Below are 9,231 nucleotides of genomic sequence, written 5' to 3'. Positions count from 1 at the left end.
AACATTGCTGGTTTGTGAGGTGGGTATAGCACATCCTTGTTGACTGACGTCAGAAAACAGCGAGAGGTAAAGATTACTCGGGGTTGCACAGCCAGAAACGTGTTGGACACAATATGTTTGATTTGTACTTCAAACCTTCGTGATGATTGCCCTTTCCAGGGCATCCTGATATAGACTGGACATTTGTCCGGAGCAATCCTCTGATCTTTTGTCGTGTTTAGAAACTTGTGTACGTATCTCTTAACTACATGCTCAGGATAACCATTTTCATCGAGTATTATTCATGATTTTGTCAATTTCAACAGGAAGATTACAAGGGAAGAAATCCTCTGTGCTCTGTCAACCATGATATTGATCAGGCGATTTTGTATCTCGTGGAGCTGTAGGAGTCGCACAATGTATACTGCCCTGTGAAAGTCGGCTTCCGGTAGACGGATGTTGTGAAACCAAGGTTGGATCTATCAACCAACACGTCCAAAAACGGTAACGTGTTTGACGATTCCAGCTCAGTGGTAAACTTCAGCGCTGGATGGAGAGTGTTGAGCCATGTCTGGAAATTGTCACATGCCGTCCGAGACTCAAACAAAGCAAAAATGTCATCAACATACCGATAGTATACGATGGGGGAATCGACCCCTTGCCGACCAGCCAGTTTCTGCATTTCGTGATAGCCTGCAAAGATATTTACAAGAGCTGGGCCTAATGGAGAACCCCTGGCCACACCGTCCGTTTGAACATACATCATGTTGTTAAAACTGAATTCCACCTCCCTTGTTGCTGTGTTCATTAATTCAACGAAGACGTGTTCCGAGATCATCGGTTGTTCCAGATCGGTGTGATACAGCAAATGTGTGCATATCTCAATCGTCTCTGTCAATGGGACGTTCGTGAACAAGCTTTTAATATCAAAGGATGCCATGATGTTGTGCTCACTTGTCGGTATTTTAACTCTAATTGATTCTGCAAATGTGAAGGAATCCTTAACCACGAAATAAGAAAGTGAATCCAATACTGGTTGCAGTACCTCTCCCAACCACTTGGAAAGTTCATGTTGTGCTGATCGCACCATGGACAGTATGGGTCTTTGAGGGTTAACCCTTTGAACCTTGAACTCATTGGATGTTCAGCTCCCCTACCCTGAAGAAAAATCAGGCCACTCGGATATATGGTGGTTTGAATAGCGGCTGGTAAAATGGCCACTAGGGTTCAAAGTGCTAAATCCTGAGCAAGAAAAAAGTACTTGAATCCAGCAATCGTGGCCTTGAGCTGCAGGTGAACATCTTCGGCCAGTGATTAAACATGGGAAGTAACAGTACTGTCACTCAGGCAGGGTAAGTTTCTCCACCAGGACCTTCTTCCCAGTGCAGCACATATCCACAAACTTGCCGATGCATTCTTTGATGTATTCTCAATTGGAAAACGGCTTCAAACTCTTGGCTATGATGCTGCACATTTCATAGCTTGCATGTGTCATGGCCTTCGTATAGCTTGTCACCTTTTTCAATAACACCTATTTATTCTGGAGGGTCTTCTTCAGTTGTGATATGTTCTCTTTGCGCACGTCACCCATGAAGTTATGGCATGTGGAGTAGTGGCACTCCATATATGTCCCTTCTTGGGCAATGCCACTGATTTGCTTGCACTTGGAATGGCTGATGAACAGCTTAACCGATTCATTTTGTGATTTAGAAATTTGTAAAAGCAGGACTGGCTGGAAATGAGGTTGTGTCACAAACGACTCGAGTTCGTTGAAGAAAGGGGAGTGATTAGACCAGAAAGCAGTCTGCAGGTTTCACCTGATGCAAGGTGGCACTCATGAGAGGGAGTGATAATTGAGCCTGGATTTCATTCAGGCTGTGTTTGGCTGCACTGTCGATTCAGGGTTGCCACGTTCACGTTATGTGCTGCACTGGGTACACAGCACATCCTCACCCACCACTCGGTGTTGCACTGCCACCGGGCTGTTGCATAGCTGATTCCACCTGTGGCATGCATCTGTCCTCCTTTGCTGTCCCTGTAGGTGTGAGTAATGTCTCAGGGCTGGTGCTCGACAGACTCCAAGAAACACGAACACCCAGTCACTCTGCCGACTCTTAATGCTTGCTTTTAGGGGCCCTTCAATCAGGAGATATAAAAATACAACCTCTCGTTCCCTCCCTTTCACTGTTGAAAGCCTTTTACAACATTTTGATACTTTAATACCTTACCGTGGTATGAAACAAAGAATCTGAACCATCATCTTGCTTTCTCTTTGTGTTCTGTCATTCATACTTCATGTTTGTATCCATGAAATATTACAATACATTTTAGTGGTGTGTGTGTGTGTGTGTGTGTGTGTGTGTGTGTGTGTGTGTGTGTGTGTGTGTGTGTGTGTGTGTGTGTGTGTGTGTGTGTGTGTGTGTGTGTGTGTGTGTGTGTGTGTGTGTGTGTGTGTGTGTGTGTGTGTGTGTGATTTAGAACCACACTCAGTCAAATGTTTTTGCTGTGGATTTCTGAAATGTAAATGTTCATTAATTTATTCTACACTCACTGAATGGCGTTTTACTGCGCATTTAATTTGTGCAAATTAACTTTCCACAACGGCTCATCCATTTGCCTCTGGATTTAAAAATTGAAACAGTTCATATTTGGCTGGATTCTGATTTTCATCATGATCATTCTCGTTTTTTTGCATTGTCGAAATTTGAATGCTTCATTGCCGTACATCTATCTGATTGCACTGATTCGCTTAGAATGTTGCATACATTTTGTGTATATTTTTGGTTGTTTGAATCCTTACCCCACACAGTCTTGAGAAAAAAAAAAATACATGGGCGGGTCGGTGAGCAGGAAATTTGATTGGTCGAAATGATGTAAAATTCCATAATATTTTGTCCTCGTACTGCAAAACGATAGGGTTATAAAAGTGATGAAAAAAAAGGTGAATAGTGTTCCATAGTGTTCAATTATGTAACTCAATTTAAATAAAATAAAGATTATGTAGGTTGTAGAAACAATACATTTGGGAAGTTTACCGCCATTCATGCAGCATTGTGTACATCACCTGATTTAACACAATACATGAGTTGTTTATCTCCTTTATGACGTCGCTATAAACAGTAAGTTTCCTGTTTGGAATGATTAAATTATCTTACTCCACTCAGCACATTACAATAGGGTCAAATTCAGAGCCAAAGTACTGTTAAACTATAGGTTCGTTTTCCGATTCATGTTCAAAATATAACATTCAATTGAAATCAAGTTGTTCCCCGATCATAAACTGACATTTGTGGACAGACAGACAGATAAAGTGAACCAATTCCTTAACCCCGCTTTTCACTTCACGCGCATGGGGTAATGATGGATGGTGGAGCCCCTTGTTCTTCTGACTCATCCAACATGTAAAGGCAGATCACTTTAGTCATTTGTGAAAACGCTGTCTGCTTATCTCAACAAACAATTAATTAAGGAGGCATAACTTCTCAGCAATCCTTGCAACATATGTGCAGGTATTTGGTCAAGTGGATCGCATGGTTGTGATGAAATTTCCCAATGATCGTGACAATGTTCACTTTGCTACAGTTTCTTCCTTATGCAAAGACATCGTGTATTTAAGGTTAGCAGCTCTTATAATAATGCACCACTGCGTGATACAATACTAATGTGCACCAAACCTGTTTAATCAGCCTTTACGTCCCTGTTTTACACGTCACACGCAAACTGTATTTTCTGCCTTCATCAGATTGTCCATCTGACAAATTTTAGCAATGACAGCAAGCAAACATTTGGATTTTTTCAGTTTTAAATTTCCAATTTATCTTTCTAGCATGGTTTCGACCAAGGTGACTCACACATTTGATCTTCCTTCACAAATTGTTAAATATAGATGCTTATGGTTGCAGCCATGTGGAAAGTGTTGTACTTGTTCTTGCTTGTGGTTTTATTTTTGATTTTTTTTCATTTTCTTTCCAGACATGAGAATGCTTCCTTTCCTTGAACACCGAAACCAAAGACACAAAGTCAATATGATATGCTTTCATCTGCCATGATGATGGAGAGGAGTACTGCATTGTGAAGCATTGTACTTTGCCTGGTTGATGCCCCCTGACTGTTATGGACTTAGATTTACCAACTTTCAAACAAGTATCAGCAGTTTCTCCTTAATCAATCAAGTACAGTATTTCAAGACATGGTATCATTTCAACTTGTTTTTGAAAGACAAAAATCAAACAAATACAAACCTTTTTGTGGTATGTTCTAATTGGTGGTCATGGATTTGCTATAATATGCAGCTTAACTTTAAAAAAATATTTAGATGCATTTGTCTTATCTAAACAACTAATTAAAGCAGTATAGTATATTAGAAATGTTGTTTGATTATCATAATTGTGCTTATCAAGTATTGTTATCTTAACAGCATGAAAATTTCATTTTAAAAAGGAACATAATTATTGAATATCCACTGTTTCTGTTGAATGGTGATAATATCATCCAATCACTAATCCTTCACATGCTTGTCTACACTGGGTTTATGGTGTTGGGTTGTGGGCGTTGATCTGAGAATGTGGTGCAGCAGATGTGATGGACAAAACAACTTTCTACAACAAAACATGCTTCTTTGCAGATTTGCACGGATTACTTTTTGAATACAGAAATGTAGGCTCAAGAAGGAGCTAAACAACAGAGAACAGCATGTTCACAGACTGAAAGAGGATTTTAAAAAGGAACAGGGATATATGGAAATCACACATGAGTGCATGAGTGGCAGAAACGAAAGGGCAGGAGGAGGGAGTCAGCCAGAGTAGAAGAGACAAAGGGTGGTTATGAAAGAAAGCATGAGCTGATGATGGGCAGCACTGTTGAAAGATTAAAGGGAAAAGCAGAAGACAATAGACACAACAAGTCAATTGCACAGAAGAGAGATGAGAGGGAGGAAGTAACAGATATGAGCATTCAACATATCATGAGGTAGGATAACAAATTGTGGGTTCTGGAAGAATGTGTGAAGAAAGGAGTTGAGAAGTTGAAGTCACATTTTCCATGACACGGAATTTCCGCAGGTCCCTGACATTATACTATCACATTCCTTGCAAACTCCCTAAATATTACACACTCCAGTGGAAACAAATTATTTTACAAAAGCCTGGTGGAACCAGGTTATCTGCTCGTCTTTTACAAATGAAGAAAGTACATAAAGGGAATGTATTCTGAAGACAGACTTGACCAGCTGCCAACAAGAATTGGGGAGTGGTGTGTACCTTGAGAGGTTTGACCGCAGGTGAGCTTGATGATGGGGCTCTGTCCAGCTCAATGAAGAACTGATACACACTGGTTGTGGCCTCTGCAAAGGGAATTCAGGAATTGTTTATTTAACCTTCACCATGAACAACCTTCAGCAAGAATTGCACTCGCTTAAATGTAACATCAGTATCATCAATTACACCTTAGAAAGATGCTCATGAAATTTAAAATAAGAATTAATGTGATAAATATCATTGGTTGAGTAATTGTAATGCTCAATAAAGCAACAAATGAGACCTGATTGTTTTTAGATCCTCGTGGAGGATCTCTAAGTCTTACTCACGTTGTTGTTCTTACTCTTCTTCTTCTGGACTTTTTTGTTTCACAGCCTACAGTTTTCATCGAAACTTCCTGAAACTTGGCAAATATATGTAAAAATACCCTGCGCAGACAGTAACCATCTCCGATTTTGAAAATTCCTCCTACAAAAAAAGTTATGACGTCAAAATATCTCCGAAACTAGGCAAGCTTTTTGAATTCTGTTTGCAGGAATCGAACAGGGCATTAGCAGAGATGAATTACCGCACATATCATACATCACTATGACGTCATATCAATTTTTATGACGTCATTCTTATTTTTTGTTTCACAACCCAGAGTTTTCATCGGATCTTCGTGAAACTTGCCATGTATATGCAGAAAGCCCACGCGCAGACAGTATCCATCTCCGGTTTTGGAAATTCTTCCTAGAAAAATAGTTGACATCATAATATCGCCGCTAATGGAAATTGCCTATATCATTATCTCCGAAACTAGGCAAGCTGTTTGAATTTTGTTTGCGGGAATCAAGCCTGTCATTAGCACAGATAATTTATCACAAACCTGATAAATCGCAATGACGTCATATTCGTTTTTTATGACGTCATCATTAAGAGGACGAGGATCTTAGCTCATTTGAGCTTGTTTCTTTAACTTGTTGATGTCTATTTTTTTTCCACAAATGTCGAAGAAAGGATTTTTTTGTTGTCACAGCATAAAGCCAAATAGCTCAGATTCAAAGCAGAGAATAAAATATTGATTCATCACTCCATTTATTATTCCAAGGAAACTTAATATTTTTTTATCCAGGTGTTAACCAAACCTGGTGGTGTAATAGAGCATCCGCTCCGAGTCTGGAGGTCAGCGGTTCAAAGCTCGGCCGAATCATACCAAAGACTTAAAAATGGTATGTGCTGCTTTCTTGCTTGATGTTCAGCATGTAAAAGATGAAGATCACAGACAATCCCCATAGGATGGCATCCATGGGGAGGAGGAAACGCTGAGTGTGATGACAAAGGCAGGGTAATTGTTGTCATGCCGATGGTATCGAGAGTGCCCCGGAAAGTGACGGCACTTCCCCCAAGCTCAGTAGCTATGTTTGTCTAGTCTGACAGTCCTGTGTTGTCTCTTGTGTGTCTAACTGCATGTCTATGTGTGTGAGATGTGTGTGTGTGTGTGTGTGTGTGTGTGTGTGTGTGTGTGTGTGTGTGTGTGTGTGTGTGTGTGTGTATGTGTGTGTGTGTGTGTGTGTGTGTGTGTGTGTGTGTGTGTGTGTGTGATGTGTGTGAGATGTGTGTGAGATGTGTGAGATGTGTGTGAGATGTGTGTGAGATGTGTGTGAGATGTGTGTGAGATGTGTGTGAGATGTGTGTGAGATGTGTGTGAGATGTGTGTGAGATGTGTGTGAGATGTGTGTGTGTGTGTGTGTGTGTGTGTGTGTGTGTGTGTGTGTGTGTGTGTGTGTGTGTGTGTGTGTGTGTGTGTGTGTGTGTGTGTGTGTGTGTGTGTGTTTAACAGCTCTACTCTTTGAAGCCTTCGATCTTCAAACAAAAAGAAATACTTTTAAGAAACTCGTGGAGGAGGAGAACAAAAGAGGGAGGGGGAGGTCAAAAGTGTGAAGGAGAAACAGCTGGATGGGAACACACAGATGCATCACAAGATGAGGAATGAAGCTACAGTTAAAAAACAGAATAGGGTTTTTATCAAGTATCGACAAGCTCATATGAAGAAATGTGATTAAAAAAAACAGACTCAAGAAGAAAGTTCCACATGCTGAAGATGAGGGGGACCAACAAATGGAGGTTAGCATTAAACTTACATGGAGGACGGGGAGGAGGGGAAACAAGATTGTGGTTTATGCTGGAATATGTGACTTATACTGGGAGTTGAAGAAATACCAGAAGAGTCTAAAAGACAGCAACATATCTTTCCTGTGGTGGTTGAGAGGCATTAATTGAGACAGCCTCCAGTCATGAGACAACAATGACAATGAAGGGAATAAGCGCCACTGCTTCAATAATTTCAAGATGGGAAACAACAGAAACAGCCCTTACCAGGCAGCCATACATCATGGTACTCTTGATGAAGATTTTTGTAACACCAATATAAACTGAGGATGGCAAAGAAAGGACTTGGGCCGATTGCAAATTCAGAGGTATCAGCCAGTTCTGCAAAGGTTGCAGTCATCTGCAAAATGATACAATGAATTTTCCATTGAGAAGAGAGTTCATTGATGTTGTGACCAGGAATGTCAATCTTTTGCTGTAGAGAATAGGAGAGAAAAATATATATTTAAAGCACTTTTCATCTTGTGAGTGCATAAAAAGTCAGATAGCCATGTTCACTGCATGAATGCCTATGGCAGAGTTGGTATTTTGGGCAGGATAGCTGTAGGAGTGAATATATGAACTTATGAAACAGGGAGAGAGTAGGATGTTGACAAACAAGTTTCAGTTGCTTTCTTTGAACAGATATTAAAAGAGTAAAATGAAGAGGACAAGACAGTGAGAGATAGCACACAAGGTCAAACAAATCGACCTCACAAAACTGCAACACACGGCAGCACCTTGGCCATTGTTTGAAGACTGACAAAAAGCAAATGCTTTCAAGAGGCTGAGGAATCAAGGAGAGGTGAGGAAAGGTTGGACAGAATCAAGTCTAGAAAATAGTACGAGCTATTATATTAATTGAGGATTGGATAACACAGAAGAGTGGGTAAGACCTTGAGTGTCACAAAATGATTTGGCTGCAACCACAATGGGAATAGTTTGAGGACTGATTCCAAGCCAGTTGTAATGGTAGCAATTTAAGTCCTCGCAGATTAGGAATTCAAAGTTTCACAGAGCTAGGCTTTGAGCAGTAAAGGGATTCAAAGTTGGTGGAAAGGTCTCTCATCCATAGTATATATAATCAGAGCTGAAAGGGCAGAAGAGCACATACAAGACATTGCTGGAGAGAGGGACACAGATCCAGAGATATTCCATAGGGGATGAGGGAAAGGCCAGAATAGCTATAAGGAAGTGAGCTCCTAACATAGACTATAATACCCCTGCCAGAATCAGCTTAAGATATATTTTCGGAGTTTTTATAATGTCACTATTGCAAGATGTATTTCCTTGTAAATCTGGTTAAAGCTGGTGTTTATTAAAATTTGATGAGACATCCTTGCATTTTCCTTACAATATATGTGAAAGTGAACTTTGTGAAATTAGTTTTGTTCATAAAAGTATTTTTTGAGCATATTGATATGAAAAGTTAGACAAACGTTATTAAACCATATTCTTCTTATTTTCAATTTGCACTGGTGTGGATACACAGAGACCTGCTGTTCTGTCATCAAAGGCAGGCTGGGAGCTTCAACATTTTCTCATCCCTCACCCAGCCAGCATCTTCTGGCTTTTCACTCTTCTCAAACCACAGCAGGATGCATGCATTCATCCAAAAACCCCTTTTTGTTCACCTTACCATTTCCACTCTTTTCTGTTCACCATTATTTTGTATCCATTTTTTCGCCCATCTGTCAAAAAAAGCACCCTTTGTAAATCCAATCCCAATTTTCTCTTTGGGAATTCAATGTGGCAGTCCACCGCCATTCCTTGTCATATTCCTCTCCCAAATTTAACATTTTTGTTAATGCCCTCCACCCAAGAACCCACTTTTATTTACTTACCAGCCAACCACAAATATTCCCTT

The 9,231-nt window shown here is 40.3% G+C and overlaps 1 long non-coding RNA gene across 1 annotated transcript in view; it reads right to left on the bottom strand.

The window, feature by feature from the left end:
- The window catches only part of LOC147034522 (uncharacterized), a 110,743-nt gene extending 101,932 nt beyond the window's left edge, over window positions 1-8,811 (bottom strand). The window contains exons 1-2 of the long non-coding RNA XR_015059176.1: window positions 7,593-8,811; window positions 5,238-5,320 (exon numbers count right to left, since the gene is read on the bottom strand). This is a non-coding gene — a long non-coding RNA (uncharacterized LOC147034522). The remainder of the gene's footprint in view (window positions 1-5,237; window positions 5,321-7,592) is intronic.
- Between the last annotated feature and the right edge of the window lie 420 nt (window positions 8,812-9,231).

Source organism: Eptatretus burgeri, chromosome 1 (genome assembly GCF_056783735.1).
Source record: "Eptatretus burgeri isolate ZD-2024b chromosome 1, Ebu_testis_v1, whole genome shotgun sequence".
In the NCBI taxonomy this organism is placed as follows: domain Eukaryota; kingdom Metazoa; phylum Chordata; class Myxini; order Myxiniformes; family Myxinidae; genus Eptatretus; species Eptatretus burgeri.
The sequence above is the reverse complement of the archived record's forward strand: the minus strand, read 5'-3'. Positions and strand labels throughout refer to the sequence as shown.